Source organism: Nuphar pumila, chromosome 15 (genome assembly GCF_984573655.1).
Source record: "Nuphar pumila chromosome 15, dmNupPumi1.hap1.1, whole genome shotgun sequence".
In the NCBI taxonomy this organism is placed as follows: domain Eukaryota; kingdom Viridiplantae; phylum Streptophyta; class Magnoliopsida; order Nymphaeales; family Nymphaeaceae; genus Nuphar; species Nuphar pumila.
Genome location: NC_143263.1, coordinates 84,718,474 through 84,732,821, shown reverse-complemented (window position 1 = coordinate 84,732,821; position 14,348 = coordinate 84,718,474). Strand labels below are relative to the sequence as shown.

The following is a 14,348-nucleotide window of genomic DNA, read 5'->3' as shown; positions in this document are numbered from 1 at the left end:
AAGCTCTTTTCTCAGAGTGTCAAGCATGAATTTTTCTCGTTGAAAGCTTGCTTGTCTATTCACACTGTTGTGTTTGTATATATATAGTCTTTAGAAAACTAGTTGTTGTCTTTTTGAAATGATTGTCCTTTTGGGATATGAGAAGTTAGGTCATTTCAAAAACAACTTAGTGTGAAAAAGATAAGTGTACTATATTGCTTTTTCAAAAAGTCTTCTTTCCATACGAAACATTTTTGGAGTACACTATTCGTTGGTGTATTTTAAATGATTTATTCTTTGTATTAGGTCTTTTCTCATAATAAATGTTTTGTAGTATTTTTGAACGTTGAAGTGTAGTTTATCATGTAGTTTTGTCTTTAGTCAATTTAATGGTTTGTAGTACATTGAACGTTGGAATATATTCTACCATGTAATTTTGTCTTTACTCAATTTAATGAATATTAGTATATTAATATTTTTCTTACAAGTCGTCACTTATAATAAATGTATATAAGTGTGATAAATGTTTGTTGAGTACTTTATTTATGAATGGTCATTTCTTAAAAGCTTTTTGGAATAGCATTTAATGCTTACAGAAGGAATGATGACTTTAAGTAAGTCGACATTCTTGAGTATGGGTTTTATTTATAAATAAATAGTCATTTCTCAAATGCTTTTTGAGGTGGCATTTAATGCTTACAGAAAGAAATTATCATTTCTTATTTTAATAAAATAATATTTATTTTCTCAAATCGTCAATTCTAAAATGAATGGTTCTGAAGTACACTAAATGCTTGAGTAATACTTATATTACAAATAGTCATTTCTCAAATAAATGCTTGTGTATTATCTTTTCATAATTTGTCTTTTCTTACATAAATGTTTATGTATTATGAACCAAAATTTCTTACGTAAAAATTTGTGTATTATGAACTAATGCATTTTGTCTTTTCTTACATAAATGCTTATGTATTATGAACCAATACATCTTTTCACATTTTGTCTTTTCTTACATAAATGCTTTGAACATCACCGAGTACATGGCATTGGATAGAAATGATTGAAGGAAAAGGATTCATGTGGAAGACCCAAAATTAATTTCTTTTTTGGTTCATATCGTTGACCCCAATTGTTTTGGGATGAAGGCGTAGTTGTTGTTGTTGTTGTTTGTTACATAAATGCTTATGTATTATGAACCAATACATCTTTTCACATTTTGTCTTTTCTTACATAAATGCTTATGTATTATGAACCAATACATCTTTTCATATTTTGTCTTTTCTTCATAAATGCTTATGTATTATGAACCAAAATTTCTTACGTAACTGTTTGTGTATTATGAATTAATTCATTTTGTCTTTTTCTTTCATATTTGAAATCATTAGCTTTTATATCTTTTCAAGTAGTCTTTTTCATAAATGCATGTTAGAAGGTACAATTAATGCTTTTGAAATCATGAGTTATTATATCTTGTCAAAATGTCTTTTTCATAAATGCTTGTAAGAAAGTGCAATTAATGTTTTTGAAATCATGAGCTATTATATCTTGTCAAAATGTCTTTTTCATAAATGCTTGTAGGAAGTACAATGATTTGTTTCAAAAATGTGTTTTTGAAATGCTACAATATACATAACGTATCCTTTTATGAAAGCTTAACTTTTTGTAAATAAATGGCGTGTATGATTTCAAAGCATATAGTTTAATATGAAATATGCATGCTTCTGAAGGTTCTGTTACATATGACTCTAAAGAAGAAAAAAGTCTTCATCTTGAGGAAGCCGATCTTCTTGGATAATCTTTATGAATGTATGGCCCATCAAGCTTTTTCTTCAAAGTAGTATGATTGCATCAAATAGTTGCACTTGATCAAGTTGTCTTCACTCTTCTTAAGTGAAATAACCTTGCATCAAATACTCGTTAAATACATAGCACATCATATCCAGTCATAATATAACATATTCAGTTTCACATATGAAAGCATATCATATTTATCATATCTCATGAAAGCATATCATGTATTTATCATGTATCATATATATGCATCATGAAAGCATATCATATTTATCATGTATCATCAAAACATAGTTTCTCAACAGATGGCACTTTGATTGTCACACAACAACAGTGACCGAGCAATCGGTTCTCCCATTTCTGTCGAAGATGTTTAATCCATGTGCCCTCGGCCGTGGCAGTGGCCATCGATCTATATTCAACCTCAGTGCTTGATCTAGCAACCGCCTTTTGTTTTCTACTACTCCAGGATACCAAGTTTGGGCCAATGAAGCTGCAATAACCGGATATTGATCGTCGTTCGTCTAGACCACCCACCCAATCAGCATCAGCATAAGTGACGATCTCATGACCCTCATGGCCCCCGCCTGGATCTAATTCTCTTTTCTTGTATACCAACCCATCACCAACTGTACCCTTCAGGTAGCGAAGCATATGTTTAACTGCCTCCATATGTGACATACGAGGTTCATGCATAAACTGGGATACTTGATTAACCGAATATACTATGTCCGGTCTAGTAAAAGTAAGGTATTGCAACATGCCAACTAAGTTGCGATACTTAGTGGGATCTCCATATATATCCCCTTCCTGTGAACTCAATTTCTGATGAATGACACTTGGAGTTGTTAACGGCCTACAATCTGTCATGCCTGCTCTGCCGAGAATGTCCAACGTATATTTGTGTTGAGTAAGGATAAGGGTATCATTTTTGTTATCAACTTCTACTCCAAGGAAATATCGCAGCTCTCCCAAATATTTCATCTTAAATCTCTGATTTAATAACTTCTTCACCTCCTCAATGTGACTTTTACAGTTCCCTGTGATGATGATGTCATCTACATATATCAACAGAAGAGTAGTGACTCCTTGTTCATTGTGGATAAATAATGAGTGATCCAAAAGACACCGAGAGAATCCATGCCGCTGTATTTCTAGAGAAAAATTGTCGAACCAGGAACGAGAAGTTTGTTTCAAACCATAGAGTGCTCTCTTTAACTTGCATACATATTTTTTTGCGTCTCGTTCTGCATATCCAGTGGGTTGTTCCATGTAAACCTCTTCTTTTAAATCCCCGTGCAGAAAAATATTTTTTACATCCAACTGGCTCAATGTCCATCCATGTTTAATGGATAGACTCAACACAATGCGAATGGTCCCCATTTTAACCACAGGACTAAAGGTTGCATCAAAGTCTTGGCCTTCCTCTTGTGTGAATCCCTTGGCTACAAGTCGAGCCTTGTACCTTTCGATGCTCCCGTCTGGTTTATACTTTATTTTGTACACCCATTTTGACCCAACAACATTTCTGTTCAATGGTCTAGGTACAATCCCCCATGTCCCACATTCATGTAAGGCCTCCATTTCTTCATTAATTGCTTCTACCCATCTTCTAGAGGTCGCAGCTTGATAGAACATGAGAGGCTCTTCCTCTTTACTTATGGATGTCAAGAATAACTGAAAATCCAATGAAAAATTTTTATAACTTACCCACCTGTCAAGTGGATGTCGAATTCGTGAGGATCTTCTGATATCCATTTGCTGCGAAGCGGATGATCCAGATGGATCCGTATCCGTACAAGAAATGAATGAGGGCTCTTTCTCTCGTCGGGTTTATACAATACCCTTATACCTTGTTGGCTCCAAGTCATATGTAACAGTCTCCTCCGTTTGAGTCTCATTGGCTGAATCCTCATGTGGTTCCTTCTGACTGCAATTTTCTGGACAGTCTACTTTACCATTGGCGAAGAGTTCTGAATTTAACCATGGGTAGTATACCTCAATGCTGGAGCTTGAGTTATCAGTATCCACCATAGTTGAATTAGTATCCTGATCAGCAAAGTTCATTTCATCGAAAATTACATTCCTTGATATTTTGACACGCTTACTCAGGGGATCATAACACTTGTACCCTTTGTAATCTTCTGCATATCCTACAAACCTGCATTTTAAGGCCTTATCTTGGAACTTGTGTCTGAGTGAGCTGTCAATGTGAACATAGCAAATAGACCCAAACACACGTAATTCATGGTAATCAGGTTGTATGCCAAAAAGAGAGAAGTATGGTGACTTATTTTCTAAGATACTCATGGGCAATCGATTTATCACATGAACTGTGGAGTGGAAGGCCTCAGTCCATAATGATACAGGGAGATTGCTCCCGTGCATCATGCTCATTGCAGTCTCAACAATATGTCGATGCTTCCTCTCAGCAATCCCATTTTGTTAAGGTGTATGAGGGCAAGACACTCTTCTCTTTATCCCATTAAGTTGAAAGAAATTAACAAAGTCACTCGAGGAGAATTCAACTCCTCCATCACACTGAAAATTAAGAATGTTGGTAGAGAAATGATTTTGAACAAAAGAGTGAAATTTCTGGAACAATCCAAAGACTTCTGATTTGTGCTTCATAAAAAATATCCAAGTATAACGTGAGTAACTATCAATGAAAATAAGATAGTATTTACTGCCAGAAAAAGAAGTAATTGGAGCAGGACCCCAGACATCTGAACAAATGACCTCAAATGGCCTTGAAGCTCTTTTATTAATAGAAGCAAAAGGTAAAGCATGACTCTTACATAGATGACAACTAGAACACTTTGTATCAACGACTTCTGAACTCAGACTGGACTTAGGAATAAGATTATTCAAGACAAGTTTTTCAATGAAATGGTGACCACAATGACCAAGACGACTATGCCAAAGTCTTGGCTTATTACTTTCAGAAATAGTAAATATAAAATCAGAATCTAAAACTTGACGTTGGTGAGGCTTCAAGGATGAATAGTTGGAATGAATGGAGGAAGGATCTTCTTGAAAGATGTACATGTTGCCCCATCGTTTTCCTTCAGCGAATGTCTTCCTCGTGTGAAGATCCTTGACATAAACAGAAGAGGGAGTAAATTCAACTGAAACATTAGCATCATCAACAAGTTTTGAGACAGAAACAATGTTCTTTTGAATATTAGGTGCATGGATGACACTTGGAAGTTTAAGAGAGGACTTTAACATGTGTATAATGGCATTTCCAGTATGTGAGATTGCATGATGGGATCCATCTCCTGTGACTATGCTATTCTTTCCAACATAAGGAGTAAGAGTCAAGAGTTTATCTACATCACCCGTAACATGAGTAGCTGCTCCGGAGTCGACATACCAAATTCCTTTGTCATTTTGCTTCATATTCAATCCTGCCAAGGCTGCCAACAGCAACTCTTTTACTTCTCCATCCTTCCTAGCCTCTGCTTGTTGAGCTTTCTCTTTGTTTTGAGGATTAAACCAGCAATTTGCTTTAATGTGCCCTTTCTTGTTGCATAGGAAGCAGGTGGGAATAGGTCTTTGTCCCTGCATATTGGGTGTTGGAAGTATGCCACGACCTCCATAGTTATTTCTTCCTTGACCTCCTTTTCCTCGAAAAGAACTTCCTCATCCTCGACCATAACTCATTCTCATAGCCAGCACATCTTGTGTTCCTGAATTCCTATGAGAGTCTTCAGAAGATCCTTTCAGAGTCATCTCATATTGCAATAATTTCGCACGAAGATCTTCAAACTTTGGAAGTTCTGGTAAACATAGTAAGGTTGTCGTCATGACATGGTAGTCTGGCCCCAATCCATTCAAGGTTTGTTGTACTTTATCTTTTTCACTGACAAGACACCCAACAACGACCAGCTGATCTGTGATGCCTTTCATTTTATTCAGGTATTCCATAATGGACATGGAATCTTTCTTCAGCATTTGAAACTCTCGCTTAAGAAACATAATCCTTGCCTCAAAAATTTGAGAATACGTTTGAACTAACGTATCCCATAGCTCTTTTGCCGAACAATCATCAGGAAGAGCAATAAGGACCTCCTGTGAGAGAGTGGAAGTGATGTATGCCACTAGCGATTGATCCATCTTCATCCAAGCAACATATTCTGGATTCTTGTGAAGAACAACAGATTGTTCTCCTTTATCGTCGGCTTTTTCTTGCGAAAGGAATTCTAGAGGTGGTGGAATCGATCCATCCAGATGACCAGAGAGGTCCTGACTCTTTATAAACGGGATGATCTGTCTTTTCCAGGTTAAGAAGTTGCAGTTATTCAGTTTTTCAGAGACTAGTTGGCCGAGAAAACTTGAGGACAGACATGAATTCCCATGAGTAAAATCCATTTGATGAATATGTTTGAACTGACACTTAGGTATGAAAAACAAAACGCTGCTCAACTAATATATGTAGATGATGACAGAGCACTCGACCAGTGAGAATACTCGGCTGACAGATGACAGAAATATTTTCAGATGAGAGAAAACAGATGTCAACAGAGAGAGCAACAGTGATTAGCAGGGGATATTCAGCAGACACTTCTTTTCAGAACCAACGAAAACAGAAAACAGCAGGGATTAACAAAAGAAAATCACAGATTAACAGAAAAGGAAACACAGTGATCTAAAATGAAAAATAGATTCACGTTTAGCAGGAGACATTCGGCAGGCAGTTCTTTTCATAACCAATAGAAAACAGCAGGGATTAACAAAAGAAAAAAAAACACAGATTAACAGAAAAGGAAACTCTGTTTCACAGAGCCAACAGATGTAGAATCACAAAAAAGAGGATCGAGTTTCACAGAAATAGAATCACAAAGGGAAAAAGAATCACAAGAGGAAAGAGGGAACCTGTTATCGTGAGGTTGTGCCTTACGTTCCCAGATTCACGCTGATGGACAGCGAGTTTTTTTTTTTACAAGAGGAAAGAGGGAACCTGTTATCGTGAAACCGAGATCAACCAGCCTCGTTTAGATCAGGAAAGAGGGAATCTGGATGGACAAGAACGAGCCCACGCAGATCCACGCACCTGTGCTACCTGGATGGACAGAGAACGCGCCCACGCAGATCCACGCACCTGTGCTGTTTCCAGATTGACGCTGTGTCTTACGAACTTGTGCCTTACGTTCCCAGATTCACGCTGATGGACAGAAAACAAGACAGCTCACGCAAATCCACGCACCTGTGCTCTGCTACCATGTAAGAAAGAATGCTCGTTATTCAGCACAGACCTGTCATCGGCAGAGAGAGGGGGGAGAGAGAGAGAAGTTCCAGAGGAAGGGGGGGGGGCAGTCCATCGTGACTGCCCTCTCATTCTATTAATATAATTAATGTATAAACTAGGGTACGAAAATACCCCTTAATAGAGTGTTAATATACATTCTACACGAATTGGGTCTGAACCCGATCCATTATATAAATGGATCGGGTCAGACTTATACAAATGACGTCTTCTTTTCACCCCCTCCCTATAAAAAGGCGAGAGGGGAGAGGGGAAGGCTTACGAGCCTCCCCCGACCCCCCGACTCTCTCTCTCTCATCTCTTGTCTCTCCCCTCTGTCTCTGCTCTCTCTCCCCCCGACTCTATCTCTCGTCTCCCTCTCACTGCCGACGCCGGCCAACACCCCTTCACGGCAGCCACTCCCCGGCGACCTCCTTTCCCTCGGTAACCCAGGTAAACACCCCACCACCCCTCTTTTCTTCTGATGGTTCGCCGGAAGGCCGGCAGGTGGTCGACGGCCCCTGTCGAGCCATCCTCCTCCCTTTTTTCGACAAGCAAGGGGCTCTGCCCCCCTTGCCTTCCTCTTCTTAGCAGGCAGGGGGGCTCCGCCCCCCTTGCCCTCATCTTCTTAGCAGCATGGCCCCTACCCTTCTCCCGCCTCATCACTCGGAAACCAAGCAGAGGCCAATGGCCCCTGCCCCTCTTTTAACGGATAGGGGCCTCTGGCCCCTGTCTCTTTTTCTGTCAAGCAAAGGCTCGACAGGGGCCTTTGGCCCCTGCGCTCCCCCTCCCTATTCATTTCCTTGGCAGGGGCCATCGGCCCCTGCCCCTTTCTTTTGAAAAGCTGGCAGGAGTCGAAGGCTCCTGCCCCTCCTTTCTTTAAAACCAACAAGGGCCTCCTAAGGCCCTTGCCCCTCCTTTTGAAGACTCAGCAGGGGCCAAAGGCCCCTGCCCCTCTTACTGTTATCATGGCAGGGGCCGATGGCCCCTGCCCTCCTTTAGATATTTGGCAGGGGTCGATGGCCCCTGCACCTATCTCCTTTAACGGCATGGGTCATTGGACCCTACCCCGTTCTTTTTCGTAACTGTAGGGGTTGATGACCCCTGCATTGAGTTGCGGAGAAACCGAGTTTTCTCCCTATCTTTATTCGTTTTATGCATGCTAAACAACGTACTTTTGCAGTGTTACGCAACGGAGCCCTTCGCGCCCTGCGAACTAAACCGACGATCACCTACGCTCATAGACGACTTCTTTCTCGCAATACCCCAAGGTAGGAGAAGTTGCACAATGACTTAAATAATTAAATCAAGCTTAAATAATTAAAGATCGAAATGACTTAATGATATATTTATATACATATACGTATATAAGTACACTTTTAAATCAAAGACGCAGTTTCGCGATCCTTGTCCCTTGCTTTCGCATTTCCTATTTTTGTTTGTCGTCACGCTTTGCGCCCAGGCTTTTGTTTTAGCAAATACTACTTACTGTCTTTTAATTCAAGGACGCGGTTTCGCGATCCTTGTCCTTTGCTTTCGCATTTCCTATTTCAGTTTGTCGTCGCGCTTTGCGCCTAGGCTTTTGTTTTCGTATTTACTATTTATTGTCTTTTAATTCAAGGACGCGGTTTCGCGATCCTTGTCCTTTGCTTTCGCATTTCTTGTTTTTGTTTGTCGTCGCGCTTCGCGCCCAGGCTCTTGCTTTTCGCATTATTGTCTTTCATTCTTGCTTTGCTATCGACTCAGCGTATTCGGAAGGAATATCTATTCCTCTTTTTTTTTACCTAATATGTTTTGGGAAAACCCTTGATCTGGGGCAAGATCAAGTTGTTGGGTGATGGGTTCATTTGTGAAGCCCATTTACCAAAACCAGTGTCATGACTTGCATAGCACCTAGACACTGCGTCATCAGTTGTCATATTCGAGAAAATCACATGCCATATGTTGGCAAGTTGTGGGTCGTTTCGAAAGATTTAAAATGTTAAAATAGCTTTTTAAAACATTATATCTCTGCGAAACACACTCCCGAGGCTCCTATTAAGTACCTATATCCCTTTCCTCGTAAGTGTACTCTTGAACATGCGAGGCATGTTAGTACTACGACAATTGGATGAGAGGGTCTTATGACCTCGATTAGTGTTTTGTGCACGTTGTTGAAAACACATATAAAAATGGGATCGCCTTTATAGGCAAGATGCTCGTTTTGGTCTAGTGGACCAGAGCATGAAGAATGAGGCAACGGCTAAGAAACTCCATCGCGCTCAATTCAACCTGGCTTCGTCAAGAGAGAGGACGAAGGGTACCAACTCTGATGGACAGACCATTTATGGTTTTTTAAAAGGGCAAAAGGCCTGTTTCCCCCCAGTCATCGGAGGTTAGGAGGGATAGGGGCTACATAAGTTAGCCTAACACTTTTGCAGAAGTTGGATGCATCCCTATCAGGCCTTGGGAACTTACTCTCTCGACCATCGGTCGTCTCCATAGGAATAGGATTCAGTCAGACAACCGAGGTATCTTAAAATACTTAACATAATGAACACTCGGCTTGGACTCGACTGTTTCGACTCACGTGTCATGTATGTACCCGCATGGCCGATTAACAAGTAATAATTAAATTGAGCATGCTTACCTTTTCAGTTTGTTGTACTTAGCTTATTTCTTCAGTCTATCTGCTTAGTTTGTTCGTTACTACCTGCTGCATAAATTATTCATGCCTAATTTAGTTCTTTCTGTTTTTGTACTCTCCTACTAGTTTTTCGCAAAACTAACTCATTTCATAGGTACAGGTGACGAATAGGTGCATCAGGCGATGGCGCGACTGCGAGATGATTTAAGGATCCATTGTTTCTGCTCGTAGTTCTTCTCTTGGACATTTTGGTTTTTGATACGGTTTTCCCTAGAGGAAATCCCAATTCTGTACAAACTTAATACTCTCCTTAAATAGAAGAAATGGTTTCCTAAGTATTATTGCAGATCGTCCATGGTAAATCTTTGTTCTCTCGCTAACGTGCCCAAGGTTGTCAAACCTGTCATTTTTCTTTTAAATAAATCGTTTCCGCTGATTTTAAAAATAAACTCTGTAAAGAAAAGGAATTTTTCAACTATTTTAAGGAAATCATAAGGTTCGAAATTTTGGGGCGTTACAGTAATTTCACGCTTTTATAAGTTTATCTCAACAATGTTTATATGTGTCAATATAGTTTTTTGTCAGTGGCACACATCCGCATCAGTATTATACATTTCAAGTATTGTTGTGAATGACTTTATTTTGTTAAAATAATTAAGGACAAATTATATATATATATATATATATATATATATATATTGCACTATGTAACAAAACTCAAAATATCTTTATTATTTATGATCACGAAAATACAACTGATCAAAATTTTTGTTTACGTATAACACCATAACACATTTTATGGATGATATAAAATAATTGTTGATCTCTCAAACCAAGCAAAAATTCATGTCACAAAAAAAGAAAAATATTAAGTTGTATTGATGGGTACAAAATGATTGTTGACATTGTTGAAAATTCTCAATGAGTATGATGGCAGCCAATCCTTCCCCCTCACCATGAAGTTCAAGTCTCAGTCCATGCACATTGCAAGATAAAATAAGTCAGACATGACTTTACCAGCATGACAAAGAACAAGAGTTTTTGTTGACTCATTCATGTGTACTGCCCCTTGGAGTTACAAGATCTACTGTAATGAGATATGCGGAAACACAAAACAAGAGCCTCCAAGGGCTTACAATATCACAAGCACAAAGTGCACATGCACAAGTCCACTATGGGACAATACAAAAGCCAACAATGGCTAATAACAAGAGGAACCAAATCTAAAAAATATAGAGTTTATTAATGAAGTGCTTGAGGAAAAGCATGAAACAATGAAGGGGGACAACACCCTTATATATACATATTACAAGGGAGAGCGAGACCACATGCGAGCTCCCAATAGAGTCATTGGGAGCTCCCAACGGTCATATTTATGACCGTTGGGGAGTCCCCAATGACACTATGGTCAAAAGACCATAGCACCCATTCTCAAATGGAATTACATCAATAACCTTTTGCAAGCCATAAACATTCTTGCCTTATTCATCGTCAATGATTTTAAGCATGTTTGTCCACATTCTCACTTACAAGTATCAACTTGTGAATTAATACAAAAACAAAATATAAAGAGCAAGAGTTCACCATAAATAATATGCCTTAAGAAGATTTTTATCCTCAATTAAACTAGTCAAGATCACCCATAATGCCTTTAGTGTACCAAAATATAAAGAGCAATAGCAAGAGGTTTTTTTTACATGCAACATGAGGTAAGGCAAACCCCTGCAAGTTACAATAACAAACTTCAATTGAAACCAGAAATTTTTTTCAATTAATCTATAACATTAATTTATCCAAGTCTAATATTTTAGCCAAGGAATGTGATATTTTTAAAATGTCTAATGTTTTGGTAATATTGTATTTTTTATATATTGTTCATTCTTTAGATTTTAATATATTTTATATGTGTTATATGTATGTACCCAGAGCTAGTTCTATTTCACAGCAACCACGATCAATATACCGCAGCTGCCTCAATAATATGAGTTTTCTTTTAAGTTGATGATTTAAGGTCACACCCAACTCTAAAGTTCTAAACCAACAAAAAAAAGGGAAGTATTGGACATACCTTTAAACCCCAATGTATTAAAAAAATTTATAACTAAAAGTATAGACAGAGCTATACATGCCTTAAAACCCAATGACCAGAGAATGAAAAAGGGACTAGTTTTTTCAACAAGATAAATAGAGCTTGGTTAACTTCTAACAAAGCAAAAAAAACACAAGAATTGCACACAAAAAAAAAACAAAAAAATGTATACATCTCTTTAAACCCTCAATGTTTTAAGAAAAAAAAACAAAGAAACCCTAATTAGAAAAAACATAAAATTTAGAGTACAAAAAAGAGGAAAAAGCAAGCCTCAACTGCCTCATCCCTTGTAGCAACACCAGACAAGATTTAAGACACAGGCAAACATGTTGGTCAATATCTTTGTTGAGAATTATAGGAATCCAACCCTAATGAAAAAAGAGTCACAACAGATCGTGTGGGGGCTGACTGGCCAAAATATTCACTGGATAAAATGTTTATGATTGTTAGTGAAATGAGAGAGAGAGAGAGATAGAAGACTTTGAAGAGGGAAGGCAAATGCCAACTTTTGCCTTTTGCCTTACTTTTTTAATGTTTAAAATTCAAAAATGAAACAACACTAATTTCACCAAGTATTTGGGAAGATGATTTGAGCTACCAGATGTCATAATTGCGGTCATAGCATGGATGGCGAAGATCCTCAAATGATGGATCAAGTCATTTGTCAAATGACCTGAACTGGCTCTAACCTCATTACCTCTCAATCGAATAGGTAGACCACTTGACATAAGTACCATTTAAATAGTAATAGGGCATTTATGACTACAGGACAGTGTAGGACACCGTCATTTGTATGTATCCAAAGTTGCTTCAATGAGCCTTGAACATGCAACATCTATTTTTAGAATGCATGCCTAAAATTCATTAATATATATTTTAAACTCATGCAGTCAGACCATAGTGTCAAAAGTTTAAAACGACAACTTCTCGGCTGTGAATTTCTTGTGAGATTTTCAACTCTCTGAATATTTCTCGAGTTTTTTTCGGCAGACTCTCAAAAAATTATAAAAAAACAAATAATTTCTTAAAAAAATAAAAATATATAAAAATAAACTAACTACACAATTAAGTTTGACATGAAAAAAAAATATAAAATTTATTTTCAATTCCACTAACCATATCTAGGAAGTATCAAACATCAAATATGTAAGAAGTATTAACTAAACCATCAAACATAGCACCACTGACCACAGAAGTGCAAAAAATAATAGAAGTCGCTATGTCAAGTCCACGTATTTACTTACTCAATTTCAAACAATATATATCAAAATAGTATCAGGCTATCAGCAAAAGAACACTATAAATGGCCAATAACAGAAATTGGATATTATGTTTCCATGATCAACAAACTATGAAACAAGTAGACCAATCTAGAAGTCCCATAACCTATCTTAAGTTTTAGAGAAATACCAATCACTCAATCAATCGTCTTTACTTCCTATATACCAAATTTCATTCTATGTCTCTCTACCAAATCCACAATTTTATTTATTCAACTGCAAACTATATAAATCTTATAATAATGTCAGCACAGAACACCAAAACACAATAAAAAAAATGGATTTTCTATACACAACAATAACATAAGAAGCAAATCCCCATCACCGTCCAATTGCAGAGAAATAGCCAGAAAGGGGCTTTAACCTGTCCCTTTCCCGGCCATAACACAGCTAGCCGGCCAAAAAGGGGCCCAGACATAACAGAAGAAGAAGAAGAGGAGAACGAGAAAGAGACTCACCGATGGATTGACCGGACAGCAGCAGCACGTCGGAATCCTTCAGGCACGGTGAGAGTGATGCTGTGAGAGTCTGAGAGAGAAAGGGGTGAGGGGCCTTAGGACTCAGTTCAAAGGGGCTTCTGTTGAAAAAAACGAAAAAGATGAGAAGAAGATGAAGATGAAGAAGAAGAAAACGAAAATGAGAAGGACACGGGAAGGACGAAGAAGAGGAGAGAGAGACTCACCGATGGATTGGCCGGAAACCTTCGCGCCAGAAATCCTTCAGGCACGGTGAGAAGGATGCTGCGCCTGTGAGACTGACGAAGAAAGGGGTCAGGGCTCGGCTGAGAGGGGAGTTTGTTTAAAAAACGAAAACAAGTGTTACATAAAAACAGGCTATATCTCGCGATATTTATGAAATATCGCAGTATTTTAACGATATATATTCACAAACGATAAAACCGCGAGATTTCGTAAATATTGCGAGAAAATGATGTTTTTAACTTTCCAACTATATATTGCGAAAAAACACATGATTTTTCATAAATCTCGCGATTTGTCACTACGAGTCAGACTTGTTTAATCGAGACTTCGACGTGTACCCTCATTTTCAGTTTTCATAATGCATGGGTGGTGTGTGTTCTCCAGTAAACACAAATTAGCATGTTCCTGTGTGTCCATGTGTTAACAGTGGATTATCTTAGGACCCGCAATAATTCATATGTTAATATTGCACAAGATGACTTTATAATAAAATAATATATAAAAAAGGTAGATATAATTTTGACGAAAATGTCCTCCCGTAAGATAGATATGTGTTGGACAAAAATGTCCTGCACCTCGTATATAGGTTTGCATGTTTCGCCTTTGTTTTTAGCTTGCACATGGCCGCCTTCTC

The 14,348-nt window shown here is 38.1% G+C and overlaps 1 protein-coding gene across 1 annotated transcript in view; it reads right to left on the bottom strand.

Annotated features, from left to right (window-relative positions):
* The window catches only part of LOC149815832 (mRNA export factor GLE1-like), a 109,098-nt gene extending 95,589 nt beyond the window's left edge, over positions 1 to 13,509 (bottom strand). The window contains exon 1 of the mRNA XM_089990105.1: positions 13,472 to 13,509. The gene's annotated coding sequence lies outside the window, so the exon portion shown is untranslated. The remainder of the gene's footprint in view (positions 1 to 13,471) is intronic.
* Between the last annotated feature and the right edge of the window lie 839 nt (positions 13,510 to 14,348).